This window comes from Chrysemys picta, chromosome 13 (genome assembly GCF_011386835.1).
Source record: "Chrysemys picta bellii isolate R12L10 chromosome 13, ASM1138683v2, whole genome shotgun sequence".
In the NCBI taxonomy this organism is placed as follows: Eukaryota; Metazoa; Chordata; order Testudines; family Emydidae; genus Chrysemys; species Chrysemys picta.
Window position 1 is genome coordinate 12,959,783 of NC_088803.1, and position 14,771 is coordinate 12,974,553.

Here is a 14,771-nt window from a genome sequence, read left to right on the forward strand (position 1 = left end):
GGGAGTTAGGTGCTGAAATGTGGCCCTGGATGTTACAGTGAAGAAAGCAGGTGTTAGGAGTATTAGTGATGATAATGTAATATTCAGGCCTGTATATCTGCCTATATTTTGGGTCTTTTTGCGCATTTGACTTTTGATATTTATTTATCCTTAAAGCACTTATATCCTGGTGAACAAAGAATAAAGACACTGTGTGTTACATCTGCCCACAAGAAGATGAGTTGAAAAGAGATAAGAGATAGAGTTGAAGTGTTGCTGGGTAGAGTGGGAGTTCAATATATGAGCTTACACTTGAAGGACAGTCCTGCCTCAACTCCTCTTCCTAGATAAGATCAAGCAACCAGTCAGAAGGGGTGAAGGGGATAGGGTAGGGGAAGGTATAAGAAACACTAAAAGCCAAAGAAATGTCTGTTCCTGACTGAAGCACAACCTCACTCCTTAACCCCACATGGGATACAAAAGAGGTGCCATATACATTAATGGAGTCAGAGATTCCGAGGTCAGAAGGGACTGTTGTGATCACCTAGTCATCCTGTAGAGCACAGGCCATAGAACTTCCCCACAATAATTCCTAGGACAGATCTTTTAGAAAAAAATCCCATCTTGATTTAAAAATTGCCCTTGATGGAGAATCCACCATGACCTTTTACAATTGCTACAGTGGTTAATTACTTTATTAAATCTTACACCTTATTTCCAGGCTGAATTTGTCTAGCTTCAACTTCCAGCCACTGGATCATGTTAGACCTTTCTCTGCTAGATGGAATAGCCCATTATTAAATATGTGTTGTCCGTGTAGATACTTATAGACTGTAACCAACTCATCCCTTAACTTTCTCTTGCTTAAACTGAATAGTCTGAGCTCCTCGAGTCTATCTCTATAAGGCATATTTTCCGACCCTTTAATCATTTTCAGGGCCTTCTCCAATTTATCAACATCCTTCTTGAATTGTGAACACCAGCAATGGACACAGTTTTCCAGCAGCATCCTTAGATACATTCTTATGCTTTATCCAGATAGGGCCTAATCCAACTCTCAGAAAAGCTAATGAAATTATTTCCTTTGAGCTATGAATTGCCTGTTGTATGACAGGCTTGAAGCAGAGTCTAGTCTAGTAAGTAGAATCCAGAAGACCTAGGTTCTACTCCTGGGTTCTGGTTCTGCCACAGATCTGCTGTGTGACCTTGGGCCAGTCACTTCCTCTCTCTGCACCTGTTTCCCCTCTCAATGTTTGTCTATCTTGTCTATTTAGATTGATAAAAATGTGGGATAGAGATTGTCTTTTCCTATGTGTTTCTCCAACACAATAGGGTCCTGTTCTCAACTGGGGCTTCTAGACACTACTGTAATGCATGTAATTATGGGCCATGTCCTATTATATATTTGTATAGTGCCCAGCACAATGGGATCCTGATTCTGATGAAGATTTATGGCAATCTCATAGTGCAAAGAATCATAGTTGAAGTAAGAGAGAGGAGAACCAGGCTCTCCATATAGAGACTTGAAGGATTTCAGGATTGGGCCCAAATGTTGGTCTCTTTTCTCAGTTACTTGGATTGGAATCCAGCTTAGACTCTGATTTGTATCAGTCAAAGTAAGCGTGAGTGAGGACAAAGATGTTAAATAATAATAAAGGAAGAATTGATAAGGGAAGGCTCTAAAGGTCAAAGATAATTGTTAGCCTGGACTGTTCAGTGGGGCCTAAGTGAGTTAGCCACCTTCAAGAATCCCAGCCTATATGTCCCTTCAGGGCACCAATGGTAGCAGTGTTCTCTAGCAATTATCTTGGAGGCACATGCACCCAGATTCACAAAGGGACTTAGGTGCCAATAACCCAGTTTTAGGCACTACTGCAAGCCATGAAACCCCACATGGCTGCCGCCCCACTTTGTAGGTGCCTAAACTAACTTAGCACCTACATTTTTGCTGTGAAAGTCCCCTAGGTACTTTAGTTTCTGCTTCTGAGCATATACACTGCTGCATCAAGCAGACACCAGGACTCCAATCTAATGCTTAAGCCTCAGCATGCTGCGCACACCTATCTGGCCTGTGAGTCCCGGTCTGGTAGCACACCTAACTCCACACAAAATAGCTGGGAGGACAGAAAAATATCCTCCTTCATAACCTTTAGTCCAGTGATTAGACAACTCACCCAAGATGTTGGCTATTCCAGTTGAATTCCCCCACTTGGCCTGAGGAGGAGAAGACATTTGAATAAGGGTTCCCCGCCTCACGGCTGAGTGTTCTACCACTGGTCTCTGGAATACCCTGATGTGGCTATCTTTTAATTTCTCTTGTTAAAACTCTTCCACATTGGATATATTATTAAATATGCATTGAGCCAGAGAGATGGTGGGAATGATTCTATAGTCCAGTGCTGCATAGTCAACATTAATGTCATTACCCTGTTAATCTTAATCTACTCAGCAATCTAACCTATTGACACTGAACACTCATCTTTATGTTAGGAGTCACAGATCCCATTTAATATTATATATGGTAAAGAGCTTAGGCTAGGATTTTCAGAGGAGCCTAAGGGAATTAGGCACCCAACAGCCATTGAATTTCAATCAGAATTGAGCCTTTGGCTTCATCAGTTGTTTTGGAAAACCACAGCATAAATAATTAATGTAAATAACATGAAGGAAAGGTCAGAACTTTATTTAGGATCTTCCTCAATTAACTTTGTATATTCATAGATTTAAAGCCAGAAAGAACCATTATGATCATCTTCTCTTATCTGCAGCATAACAGGGACCCAATCATTCCTGACCCAAGCTTAATAACTTCTGCATGATAAAAGTGACCTCTTCACCTTCTCTTTAGTAAAACAAATAGATTAGATTCCTTTAGTCTCGTGTTATAAATCCAGTTTTCCAGACCTCAGTTCATTTTTGTAGCTCTTTTCTGAAGCTGGTTGACACCCAAGGAAGATCTGTCCCTTATTGTACACAAACATATGTGGCATTAAGTGTTGGTGAATTAGTGACACAGATTGTTAGGCAGAGTAAACTTCAGGGATCAAGTCCTAAAGGTAACAGAATGTTACGCCATCCATTCTCCTGGTAAAAGTGAGTCCTCTTTGACTAAAATAAAAGAAGGCTCTTATTCATCTCGATCAAGATTAGGTCTCTCTGTCAGATCTACATCCATTCATATCCCTTCATATTTATCAGGATTTGCCTATTCACAGTTAGGCTAATTTGTTGTGCTTTTTTTAGGGATAGAAGGTCTTGTTACTTGCATGTGTACAAAAGCTGCACGTCAGTTTGAAATCCTCACATGATCTGCACTTGGCAAAAGGACCTCAGGTGAGTTTAGTTTCTTTAACGTCTGTGTAATCTATTGTTTCTGTTTTTTCTTTTTTTAAGGGACGTGATTGTTCCTGCCTTGTGTTTTCTCTGTCATTCATGCCCGTGAAGGTGAGGACAAATTGTGTGAGAGGTGCTTCCATTCGGATCCAGCAGCATTATACACGCACTCTGCACTCATGCTCTGCTGATATGAGCACCTCAGGCTCCGAGTATACAGCTTCATACACAGCTCTCACCGACTTCAGCTAGATTCACCAGTGCTCAGCCACTCTGAAAATCAGACTCACAGAACACCAAACTGGACACCATGGACTTGTGCATAGTTGTAAATCTGGGCCAATGCCATTGGGTTAATAGATCCCTTCGGGACCTCCCAGCACTGGGAATACATTTTGTCCATTCATATCTAAATCTCTGCATTAATGTGTGGTTTCCCAGACTTCCTGCACTCAGCCTGCCACTTTTAGGTGCATATATCCCCTCTCAAGGATCACCAGATGAATGGCAGCTGTGGTCAAAAGAGACATCCATGCTGGTGCCCCCTCAGTCTAAAAGAGAGATGGGGTGCTGGCAGGGTGTTCTCTGTGAGAACTCCAAGACCTTAGAACTTGCTCCTCACCTTGGACCAAAAGACCACAAATTTTGAGACCTTCCAGGCATGTTCATGAAGACACTGGTTTGAGATGTGATGAAGGTATGGAGAGGCAGAGAGGTTGCTGGCTGGCTGACTTCCTGTTGAAAGAATAATTTGATGCTGCTAGCGTTTTACTGTAGTATTAATGATGCCTTTGGGTGGCTGTTGGGTGCTATGATACAGGAGGGCCAGGGAGCAGTGGGAAGTGGTAGAAGGGAAGTATATAAACCCTAGGTTAATTAAGGCATGGTTCCCTGTAGATTAGGGAGGTTTGCTACAGGTTAATTGGAGCACCTGTAATCAAGTAAGGCCCTGTTAGAAACCTAATAAACCCCCCTGCTTCAGGCAGTCAGGGGGAAGGAGGAAGGAGAGAGGACTGGAGCTTGGAGGTGTGCTGTGAGACTTGGAGGAACAGAAAACCGGAGTAACGGAGACCCTGCCCCAGCAGGGGAGGGACATTCCCTCCCCCAGCGTTTAAGGACTGAAGATACCCCACCCAAGGGGGAAGAGGGTAAGAACCTGCAGGGGTTGAGAGGGGCTGGGATTCAGAGTGAGGAGCAAACCCAGAACCCTCCCCCGCTTCCCTCCTTTACCACCTTCCTGGGCCACTAGTGGGGCCCTCGGTGCCCCAAAAGCAGGGGTAAGGGGTGGTATTTTAGCCCCCCCACCACCAAGAAAAGCGCAGGACCCACCATACTATAGTGACCATATTGTCACAGTGCCTACGTGCTTCTGAAAATCCCATTAGGTTCCTAAATGTGTTGAAAAATGTGACCCTTAGGCCCTTGGATAGGTGTTGTTCTTGTTTACATTTGAATCAATTAATTCATCAATAGCTCTGATCAACCCTAGTCTCCCATTATCTAGCCCTCCCTGGGAAAGTACTTTATAGTGCCAGGCAAAGAGCTCTGTCAGCTTCCCTGATTTCAATAGGATTTGGAGACACTTGCAGCATCTAGTACCTTTTAAGAAAGGCTGGAGGTCAAACCAGCTAGAATCTTAGCTTTCCCTTACATGAGAGGTCACCTACATGCACCCAACCATGACACTATCTTGGCAGCTGATTGGAGCTACAGCTCCCCTGAAGGTTTCTTTCTGGAGTCACGCACACAGAGAGCTGGCAAGAAGGAAGCCAAGCAGTGGAACATGAGCTAGGACAAAGATATTTGATAGTGCTATTTCCTTGCTTTGGCATGCATCAGCTGATTATCAAGAGAAATGATATGGTGTCATTAATGGGATTATCAAAGGGTGCTAAAGGCTTTAGGCTCACAACTTCCTTTGACATTCAGTGGGAGTTGGGCACCTATCTCCCTTCTGCTTTTTAAGGAATCCCAGACTCCTTGCCCACTTCTCCAGATTTCTTCCTTTTTAGACATGCATCAGTTTCAGTCGGGGCCCCCAAAGCACTTGGAGCTCTAGCTGATAGCAGAATAATAGGGATTCAAGTCTGTTGCGCTGAGGAGTCTGCATTCTGATCTGCCGGCAAAAATATATTAGGATTAAAAAATAAGTTGTAGCTTCTCATCTTTGGAGAAAAGCCACAAGGTATTATGAAGAAATAGCTTTCTAAGCAGCCAGAATAGATTTCCAGAATAGATCAGACCAATAATCTATCATCGCCTCTCTATGATATAGGCCAATATTAGATGCCTCAGATGAAGGTGGGAGAAAATCTTAATTCTGTAATTATCAAAGAACCTGCACACTGGGAAAATTTAACTCTAGCCTCCATCAGTCAGAGGTTTATGTATACTCTGAAGCACAAAGGTTTCTGTATCTTCCAGTCTAGGTTCACTTATGATCTGAAGTATTTCTTGGCCTTTTTTTTATATTTTTATTTTTTTAATTCTTATTGGCCACTTATTCATATCGCTGTCAGGTACCTTTCTGAATCTCTCTAGGCTCATTGATATCTTGTTGCAAGGAATTCCAATGGAGAATCTGAATCACGGATATTAATTTAAACTCTCTCTGGCCCAATGACTATTTTAGTATTTATCCACAGTGGAATAGTTAGTAGGACAGAGAGATAAAGAGAGAGTGAGAATGACTCTGTAGGGTCATAAAAAGAACAGGAGTACTTGTGGCACCTTAGAGACTAACAAATTTATTAGAGCATAAGCTTTCGTGGACTACAGCCCACTTCTTCGGATGGATCCGAAAGCTTATGCTCTAATAAATTTGTTAGTCTCTAAGGTGCCACAAGTACTCCTGTTCTTTTTGTGGATACAGACTAACACGGCTGCTACTCTGAAACCTGTAGGGTCATAGTTAGGGCACACATCTGTGTGCCTCCTTTCTAATTATTTATCCAGAGTGCAACAGCATCCAGAGGAGAGACTGGGGAAGGCCTCCCTCAGGGAACAGATGGGCAGGATCCCCTGGGAGAATAACATGAAGGGCAAAGGGGTCCAGGAGAGCTGGCTGTATTTTAAAGAATCCTTATTTAGGTTGCAGGAACAAACCATCCCGATGTGTAGAAAGAATAGTAAATATGGCAGGCGACCAGCTTGGCTAAACAGTGAAATCCTTGCTGATCTTAAACGCAAAAAAGAAGCTTACAAGAAGTGGAAGATTGGACAAATGACCAGGGAGGAGTATAAAAATATTGCTCAGGCGTGCAGGAGTGAAATCAGGAAGGCCAAATCACACTTGGAGTTGCAGTTAGCAAGAGATGTTAAGAGTAACAAGAAGGGTTTCTTCAGGTATGTTAGCAACAAGAAGAAAATCAAGGAAAGTGTGGGCCCCTTATTGAATAAGGGAGGCAACCTAGTGACCGAGGATGTGGAAAAAGCTAATGTACTCAATGATTTTTTTGCCTCTGTCTTCACGCACAAGCTCCCAGATTGCTGCACTGGGCAGTACGGTTTGGGGAGAAGGTGACCAGCCCTCTGTGGAGAAAGAAGTGATTCGGGACTATTTAGATAAACTGGGCGTGCACAAGTCCATGGGGCCGGATGCGCTGCATCCGAGGGTGCTAAAGGAGTTGGCGGGTGAGATTGCAGAGCCATTAGCCATTATTTTTGAAAACTCATGGCGATCGGGGGAGGTCCCAGATGACTGGAAAAAGGCTAATGTAGTGCCCATCTTTAAAAAAGGGAAGAAGGAGGATCCGGGGAACTACAGGCCAGACAGCCTCACCTCAGTCCCTGGAAAAATCATGGAGCAGGTCCTCAAGGAATCAATTATGAAACATTTAGAGGAGAGGAAAGTGATCAGGAACAGTCAGCATGGATTCACGAAGGGGAAGTCGTGCCTGACTAACCTAATTGCCTTCTATGATGAGATAACTGGCTCTGTGGATGAGGGGAAAGCAGTGGATGTGTTATTCCTTGACTTTAGCAAAGCTTTTGATACGGTCTCCCACAGTATTCTTGCTGGCAAGTTAAAGAAGTATGGGCTGGATGAATGGACTGTAAGGTGGATAGAAAGCTGGCTAGATCGTCGGGCTCAACGGGTAGTGATCAATGGCTCCATGTCTAGCTGGCAGCCAGTTTCAAGTGGAGTGCCCCAAAGGTCGGTCCTGGGGCCGGTTTTGTTTAATATCTTTATTAATGATCTGGAGGATGGTGTGGACTGCACTCTCAGCAAGTTTGCAGATGACACTAAACTAGGAGGCGTGGTAGATACACTAGAGGGTAGGGATCGGATACAGAGGGACCTAGACAAATTAGAGGATTGGGCCGAAAAAAACCTGATGAGGTTCAACAAGGACAAGTGCAGAGTCCTGCACTTAGGACGGAAGAATCCCATGCACTGCAACAGAATAGGGACCGAATGGCTAGGTAGCAGTTCTGCAGAAAAGGACCTAGGGGTCACAGTGGACGAAAAGCTGGATATGAGTCAACAGTGTGCTCTTGTTGCCAAGAAGGCTAATGGCATTTTAGGCTGTATAAGTAGGGGCATTGCCAGCAGATCGAGGAACGTGATCGTTCCCCTTTATTCGACATTGGTGAGGCCTCATCTGGAATACTGTGTCCAGTTTTGGACCCCACACTACAAGAAGGATGTGGAAAAATTGGAAAGAGTCCAGCGGAGGGCAACAAAAATGATTAGGGGTCTGGAGCACATGACTTATGAGGAGAGGCTGAGGGAACTGGGATTGTTTAGTCTCCAGAAGAGAAGAATGAGGGGGGATTTGATAGCAGCCTTCAACTACCTGAAGGGGGGGTCCAAAGAGGATGGAGCTCGGCTGTTCTCAGTGGTGGCAGACCACAGAACAAGGAGCAATGGTCTCAAGTTGCAGTGGGGGAGGTCCAGGTTGGATATCAGGAAAAACTATTTCACTAGGAGGGTGGTGAAACACTGGAATGCGTTACCTAGGGAGGTGGTGGAGTCTCCTTCCTTGGAGGTTTTTAAGGCCCGACTTGACAAAGCCCTGGCTGGGATGATTTAGCTGGGAATTGGTCCTGCTTTGAGCAGGGAGTTGGACTAGATGACCACTTGAGGTCCCTTCCAACTCTAATATTCTATGATTCTATGATTCTAAGGCCCATATCAGAATATTCCATAACCCACTGGTTAGAGAATTTTCCTGAAAGAAGGGAGACTTGTTGGAATTGTTTCTCCTCCTATGCCTGAGGGGGGACTTGAACTAGCTCTTCCACATTCCAGATCAATGCTTTAATCACTGGACTAAAAGTTATAAGAAAGCTTGGAAGGTTTAGATTTCTATGGGTAAATTTCAGTAAACATTGATTTCACCATAGACACAAACTAATGAACCAGTATTTCCATCAATGGCAATTAAAATGTACAGATAGGCAAAGCAAGAAAAATGCTGCTTAAGAACTAATTAGAGTTTCATTTGGGGATATTTACTTTGTATATTTTGACATGTGATGTTGACCATTTGTGTTTTAACCATTCTAAAGATTTAACTCAGGGGCTCTCAAACTGGGGGTTGGGACCCCTCAGGGGGTTGTGAGGTTATTATGTGGGGAGTCGCGAGCTGTCAGCCTCCACCCCAAACCCTGCATTGCCTCCAGCATTTATAATGGTGTTAAATATATTTAAAAGTGTGTTTCATTTATAAGGGGGGGCGGGGTCACACTCAGTGGCTTACTATGTGAAAGGGGTCACCAGTAGAAAGTTTGAGAATCACTGCTTTAATTTTTTGAATCTCAATATCTACTGTCATTAAATAATTATTGTCTGATTCCACCATTTTCTGATGTCCCCATAATTCCCTTTGCAAATTTAAACAAAAATAAAAATGCTGAGAAATGCTTAAAAATAAACATGAATATTATCTGTCAAAAATATAAAAAATAGAAATTGCATCCTGCCAAGCCGAGCTATAATGTGAGCAGGGCACATGCCTCCACCCCCATGCCTGGGTTTTGAATGGGACCCAATCCAGCAAGGAGCCACTGAGCACACCTACAAAATGATCTCCCACATGCCCAGCTTTCTACGAGTTTTCCATGAGAACATGTTGACATTGAGGACAGTTATCAATTTTCTGTTATATTTCATATTGATGCTTCTGAATCAAAATTTAGGGTTTTTAGTATTTCAACTTTCATATCAATTCAGGGTGAAAACAAATATTGGAATATTGGAATATGCCATGAGATGAAAACTCCATTTTCCAGCCAGCTCCGTATTTACTGCTATACTCGTGTTGAGGAAAGTACTCACAAATGTCAATATAGGTTCCCTAAAGCAGCTCTTAAGAGAGGCAGAAGAATTCCCACCTCTTTGCCAGATCTCCCTATTTAGAGAACACCATTCCCTTTTGTTTTAAATTGTTCTGTGTAGTGCACTCTACATAGTGTGCCATTAGAGTTTGCTTCAGTTGTTTGATTTAATTTTCTGTCTTTGATTCCCATTGAATGTATGTGTGTGCAGGTGTGTGTGTGTGCATCTGCTGCCCCCATTGGAGGGGATGCACCCTTTCCTCTGTGAGTGTGTGTGTGTGTGTGTGTGTGTGTGTGTGTGTGTGTGTGTGTGTGTGTGTGCTGAAATTCCTGGAGAATGGTTCTGTGGTTATGGCACAGTTTCACGTATCAGGAGACCTCAGTTCCCATTGCTGGGAATGTGCTGACTTGCTGTGCTAACCCAGTCTCTTCACCCTTAGTGGGTCACTACCATTTGATGTGTTGCTTTGAGATCCATATATTGAAGGTGCGAAGGGTATGCAAAATATTATATTTATTATTGCTCATTTTTATTTCAACTCTGTTGTTTCACAGTAATGTCAATTATTATGAAGCTCCGCGTCAACAAATAACCTTGAAGTAAAACATCAGGGGAAAAGTCTCTTCCTACATTGTAGGAACTTTCGTCTTGCAAACTCTTTATAGCAAGGGGATGAGACAAAGATCTTCAAATGGTGTAAATCAGTATAGCTCATTGTACAACCATGGAGCTATTGAGATTTACACTAGCTGAGGGACTGGACCTTGGTGTTCTGTATGCTGAGAGAAACCAATGCATTTAGGATGCTGCTTTGATATTAGGAACAATTTAAACTGTTCTTTAATATTTAGGAAAGAATAACAACATTTGTTTAGTACCCACTGGGCCAAAATCCTCCACTGATTTCAACATTCTTACATCGGAGATGAAATTGACCCATAATGATTTTCATTCTTCAAAGTGTTTTAATCATGTTGGGCTCAGCACCATCAGTTTACTCATACAGCCAATTTTAGACTGAAGGCTCCCAACAGATGGGAAACCAGCATGAATTGGTACAATTCGCATGGACCTATTTGGTGTCTCTAATATTCAGCACCAATGTTTCTTTCTTTGTCACATCTATGGATAAGTCCTTACTTATGTGAGTTGTGACTTCAATGGGAATGCTTGCATTAGCATGATTATTCTCATGATGAAGATACGAGTGAGATCAGAATTTTGCCCTCATTTGGAAATCTTATTTGGTAAAATATGGTTGTAGAAGAACATTCCCAAAAGGGGAAGAAAACAAGAAAGACTGATTCCTTTTGAAATTTTCATGTAGAGAGAGAAAAAAATGTATTCGAAGAGGAAGAATAGATCCCCTGATGCTGGAAACTGGTATACCTCCATTGCTAGTATAAACTGATATAGCTCATTTAGGGGGAGGAATAGCTCAGTGGTTTGAGTATTGGCCTCCTAAAGCCAGGGCTGTGAGTTCAAACCTTGAGGGGACCACTTAGGAATCTGGGGCAAAATCAGTACTTGGTCCTGCTAGTGAAGGCAGGGGGCTGGACTCAATGACCTCCCAAGGTCCCTTCCAGTCCTAGAATCTATGAATCAGATCTGGATCTGTTGAGATCAGCTGTAGTTCCACCGGTGCCAGTGTGGTCAGATCTCCAGCTGATTTACATTGGCATAGCTTGATTGATGTCAATACAGCTACACCATTTCACATCTGCTGTTGACTGGGCACATTTACATATTTATATACAGAACTTCAGCAAGTTTTAGCTTGACGGGTCGCAGGAGATGGGAAACCAGTTGCTTGATTCACATCCACGTTTGGTATTCTTCAGGTCTAGCTCCGCTGTCTCTTTCTTTGCCACTCCTATAGTTGACCTGTTCTGAGAGTGACCCTGGAGAGAACCAGACCATCTCTGATGTTTTCATCCTGGTGGGATTTTCAAACCTTAACAAGCTGCAGATTTTTCTGTTTCTAGTGTTTCTTGTCACCTACCTGGTCACCCTATTAGGGAATCTGCTTGTTATCATCCTGATAAAGCTGAACTCCTCACTCCACACACTCATGTATTTCTTCCTAGTGAACCTGTCCTTCTTGGAAATCTGCTACACAACGAGCGTGGTCCCTCAGCTGCTGGTTCACTTCCTAGTGGAGCGAAAGACCATCTCCATTGTGGACTGTGCGGTCCAGATGTTTGTCTTCACCATCATGGGCCTCACGGAATGCTGCCTTGTAGTAGCCATGGCATATGACCACTACATGGCCATATGCAACTCCTTGCACTACACAGTCATCATGAGTGGCCAGGGGTGCGCACAACTAGTGGGTGCATCATGGACAATCAGCATCCTGGTGGAAATGGTTCACACCACACGGATCTTCAGCCTGCCCTTCTGTGGCTCCAACCGTATTCACCATTTCTGCTGTGACATACCGACCAGTGCTGAAGATGGCATGCACGGACACATCTGAGCACAAAATAGTGATCTTCACTTTGCCGATGCTCTTCATTATGAGTCCTTTCCTGTTTATAATCCTGTCCTATGTACGCATTAACTCCAGCATCCTCAAGCTGCCGACGGTGGAGGGAAGGTGTAGAGCCTTCTCCACCTCGTCATCCCACCTCACAGTGGTGACTCTGCTCTATGGAATGGCCCTTATCATTTACCTGAGGCTCAACTCCATTTCCACCCCAGAGAGTGATCAAATTATTTCCCTCATGTACACAGTTGTGACCCCAGTGTTGAACCCCATAATATACACTCTGAGGAACAAAGAGGTGAAGGAAGCCTATAGATAAACAATAGAGAAGAGCAACTTTTAACGCAACTGGAGAAATTAGAGAATGAAAAGTAAAGTCAATCAAAATGGGGGAATAACAGAAATGCATAAATATTTTGTTGAATTTCTCCTGAAGACCCTCATATTTTTAATTAAAATGTTGCCATTTGCAATGCTTTGACATCTTCTAAACACGGTGGGAAAATGGGAAGAGAAACTTTTGTTTTGTTTTGTTTGTTTACATTCCTAAATGTAAAGGAAATGTTCATCAAACTTTTGATAGTCAGAATCTTTTAACCAGATCTAAAGTTAATTGAAAAATCAAATGAGAATATTTAGTCAAAGTGCTTTCCTGATTTTATATCTTCAAAATTTCAAATGCCAAAGGGGAAAAAAAGACAGATCAAAATGAAAAACATTTCATAAAATGTTCACTTCTTTTTGTGCAAATATAACAATGTTCACCAAAATTTGAAACACAGAAAAATTCCAACCCACTCTACAGAAAAGTCCAGTTAGACTTCTCCTTTTTGGTTTGTTTTCAGTTTGTTTGTTTGGTTGGTTGGTTTTGGCTGTCTCTTGAATGCATTTCACTCTAGCCTAATTTTAAAGAAAATTCTTCACCATTTAGAAATAAATGGAGATATCCTATCTCCTAGAACTGGAAGGGACCTTGAAAGGTCATTGAGTCCAGCCCCCTGCCTTCACTAGCAGATCCAAGTACTGATTTTGCCCCAGATCCCCAAGTGGCCCCCTCAAGGACTAAACTCACAACCCTGGGTTTAGCAGACCAATGCTCAAACCACTGAGCTATCCCTCCCCCCATTTATGAATGACTTCCTATGTAAGACACTGATAGAGCTTTCGATGCCTAACGTGATCAGGTCACACAAAAACTCTGGGAGCTAGCTCTTGACTTCCATGGCATTTTGCACAGATGCAGAAGTCTATATTAGCAAATCAGATTGTAAGATCATGGTGCACATTATAGATTCATTGATTAAAAGGCCATAAGGGACCATTTTGATCATCTAGTCTGACATCTGCTTAACGCAGGGCAGAGAATTTCAACCTGGTGATTCCTGAGTCAAAGAAGCACTGTACATATTTTATATTACATATGTAAAATAATAGTTGTTAAAAACTCATATAACTACAAGAGGTTCTATCAATGTATAACAATAATGCACCAAATGCCAGTGTATCTGGTACATGTCCCAGAAACTACAAATTCAGCAAGAAAATTGTAGGCATTAGGTTATTAACACTTGTGCATGCGTAATGTACAGGTACCATGTTATGTAAATTTAGTGGATAATATGTTGGTTAAAATTTGGGGGGGGGGAATTAAGCCAATTGAGAATGGGATTATGTATGAGAGTACAGATAAAAGGGGCCCAAGGGTGGAGAAATGTTGTACCAGAAACCGATGAATGAGGCTGAAGGACTAGACCAGGAGATCAAGGGATGTGACAACCATCATGGAAGGAGGAAGGACTTGTTAATGGAATGTGGTAACTTGGGCCCATTTATCTATTCTGTCTTGTCTGTTTTTACTTGCCAGGCAGAACATTATGTCCAGAGACTATAGGTGACACTAATTCTGTCTGAAATTGTATTCAATAAAGGCAAAACTGATTAAGCCTAAATTGGGTGGCCGTGTGACTCGGTTTCCCACTCTAAACTCCCAACAACCACTTACACAATTTGAAAAAACAGGGTAAATCCCACATAAGTGTCCTCATCTCAGCTTCGTAAATTAATTAGGCAAAGGTGGGACCCTCATATAATAGTAACACTGCTCTACTGCCAAAATGCTTCTGAAATAAGTGTAGTCAAACTTTACTAATTCTGGGTCACTGAGAGCGAAAATGATGCTTAAAATTGTTGATTGGCTCTAGTTTTGAAGATATACTATTGGGTCAGTATATACGACCCTTGACTTGGGAATGGCGGAGGATAAGTGAGTTATAAAGGGAAGGGATCTCAGTTTAAACCAGAAATGACTAAAATACATCTTTGACTGGATCTGGTTAAGTGTCTCTCTTCCATTACAAATCAATAGGAGTTAAGAGTCAGATTTTTAAAGGAATTTCCATGCCTAACTCCCATTGTAATCAGTGGGAGTGAGGCTCCTAAATGCCTTTACAAATCTAGTTCCGAGATCCTAACCGGTTTAGGCAGTTTTGTAATCCCACTCAGCATTTATCTGCATCTATAGGTGCATGAATAGCTTAGCTACATAGATAAATCTACATATGGGGATCTGATCCCAAGCCATTGTGTTATCATGCTGCCGGATGCAGCTACCTCAGCAGCTCTATAAACCAACCAATATCGTACAGAGTGAAACCCAACCCCAACTTTGCCTAGTAAATGATAGTACCA

The 14,771-nt window shown here is 42.5% G+C and overlaps 1 pseudogene; it reads right to left on the minus strand.

Moving 5' to 3' along the window:
• LOC135972203 (paired amphipathic helix protein Sin3a-like) overlaps nt 1-14,771 on the minus strand; it is a 74,396-nt pseudogene that overhangs the window by 32,995 nt on the left and 26,630 nt on the right.